The following is a 2,756-nucleotide window of genomic DNA, read 5'->3' on the forward strand; positions in this document are numbered from 1 at the left end:
TTGCTATCACAACTGTAACAAAGCCCTTTTGCTCTTTTTTCTTCCAATTGTTGTGGTGTCAACCTTATAGGTTGTGGAAGACTAGGGGCAACAACACTTCCGTCTTTATAGTTGTGAGTGGTATGCTTCCTGGTTGCCATAATTTTGCTTTCCATTTTTCTTGCTAACCTGAATGCCTTCTCTAATGAATCAGGTTCCCAAAGGCGAACATCATGTTGGATATTATCCTTTAAAGACCCTATGAACACATCAATCCTATGCTCCTCTGGAATATCTTTTACCCTTATGTTCAATTTTTGGAACTCCTCAATGTGCTCCATTACTGAACCCTTTTGTTTGAGACTTATCAATTGGCTAAAAAAAGTGTTGCTTTTTGTATCTTCATAATGTGCTATCAATTCTTCCGTAAAAATTGCCCAAGTGATAAATTGTTTACGAGAGCAAAGCCATTGATACCATACAAACTGATTTGGTTCCAAATATACAGTTGCCATACGTACCTTTTGTGCGTTTTGCACATTATTGAGATCGAAGAATTGCTCCATCTGTAATATCCATGTGGCGGGATCCTTGCCATCAAACTTCCTCATATCGATTTTTGGAATATGGTGATTCTTTGATCCAACATTAGCGTCTATGGAATCATGATTAACATTTCTTTTGTTCTCATCATGAGTTTCCTTTACTACCTTTTCACCATTAGTGACCCTTTCTTGTAGCAACTTCTTCAATTCTTCCATGTCTGTCTTCATATCTATCTTCAAATCTGCCATGTCTCTCTTCAAATCTATCTTCGAATCATCCATCTTAGCTTCCATGCCCTTTATCTTAGATTCCACGCCATTTATCTTAGATTCCACGCCATTTATCTTAGATTCCATGCCACTTATCTTAGCTTCTGTTAGCTTTTGTGAGCGTGACATTTGTTGCACTTGTTCTTGTAATTTTGATATATCATGTAGCATTTCTTCCTCTTCTTCATGGGTCATGCTAGAGCTTTCAGGTTCCTTACTAGGTGTTTGCATTTTCTTTCCTCGGGGCATCAGTTACCGATAATAATGCTTTACTATGCCCTTTGAATTCCGTTAAACCAAGCTTACACAAAAATTTAAAAAAAACTACACACCTTTTTTCACTTTATAGAAGCCTGATATTGAATCTGATGTATCTCTGTAATTTCAGATCATCCAATTCTGAAATTGCTACCTGTAGTAGCCTTCTGCGTCCTCTTTCCAATGCCACAAGTCTGAGCCAAATTGGATTCTCCAAGGAAGAGTTATGTGAAATCTCCCACAGTGACTTGTTTTTAGACTGGTTCAGTAGAGCAAACTTGTACGACGTGCCACGAGTCATTGTTTCAACCTTTGAATCTGAAACACACACACAAGAAACTACAGTCCGTCCTCTTTCTGTACCTTCTTACAAAATTTCAATCCGATCCCCAGAGAGAAAGTTATGACGATTTTCCCCAGGTCACCTGTTTTGAATGTAATTCAGGAGTCTGCAAAAAGGCCAACTTCCTCAGATCATATCTCCGCAAATATCGCGCGAAAATCTCTGAAATTCGGACCCAAGATTCAGCGCGATTTCTTCTCAAATGGGTTTTTTTTATAGCGAAAATGCCACGATGACCTGTTTGGAGCAGCGAAACCCTAGAATCCAAAGCTCTGATACCAAATGTTATGAAACCAGCTCAAGAAAAGATAGAAAAGATAGATCAACGCCTTAGAATTCAGCCTCTTCGAGGGGGCAACCTCCTTTACATTACATAAATGAACAATTCTTGGATGATACAAATGACAAAACCTCCTTTCTATATATAGGAGTCTAGGGAGTCACAATATAATCCAGCCGACCTAACAATAATAATATAAAGCCACAAAAATAACAATAGAGGGATTCTATGGGGCACAGAAATAACAATATGGGGGTAATAGGGGCACAACAATATAAATAAGGGGTATAACTACAATAGTAATGGGGTAATCACTAGTATTATAGGGACCCAACATATACACACACACACACACACACACACATATATATATATATATATATATATATATATGTCTATATATATATGTATATATATATATATATATATATATATATATATATATATATGTCTATATATATATATGTATATGTATATGTATATATATATATGGACATGCTTGTTCATAATCCTTTAATGAGCTCAGAGTCTTGCACAAGCTTACATCACAAAAATGCAGTGATAATGAATATTTAAAACTGCGTACGGATGCCCAATGCTAACACAAAACCAAAAACCAATATAGGCATCTTCTATCAAAAAAATGATTTCTATTATGATTGACTCATAATAAAAGTTGCTAAATAAATTTCTATTATGATTGAATTATAGTAGAAGCTGCTTAATAAATGCAGAGATGAACATAAAAAAGTGTTAGAGAAAACACAAAAACATTAAAAAGACAAGTCCTACCATAAGCATGCTTATGGTAAATCCTTTGATAGGACTCTTAGATCTTCGGTAAATAGCATGGCGAGAAACCCACTCACTATGCTACAAAAATTCCAACCTTTTCTAAGTTTTTAGAACTGTCTTTTATCCTTCTCTTGACTACTAATTTCCAACCTCCTTTTGTGTAACTGCTTTCTAAAGTAACTCTACATGTTAGGACATTGATGTCCTATTTTTTTTTACAAAAAAAAAAAAAAAACGGGTTGCTATTTATACTCCAACCATTCCAACTGTAATAATAGTTTGTCAA

Source organism: Pinus tabuliformis, chromosome J (assembly GCF_031772625.1).
Source record: "Pinus tabuliformis cultivar Carrire ecotype Pingquan chromosome J, CPIR1, whole genome shotgun sequence".
In the NCBI taxonomy this organism is placed as follows: domain Eukaryota; kingdom Viridiplantae; phylum Streptophyta; class Pinopsida; order Pinales; family Pinaceae; genus Pinus; species Pinus tabuliformis.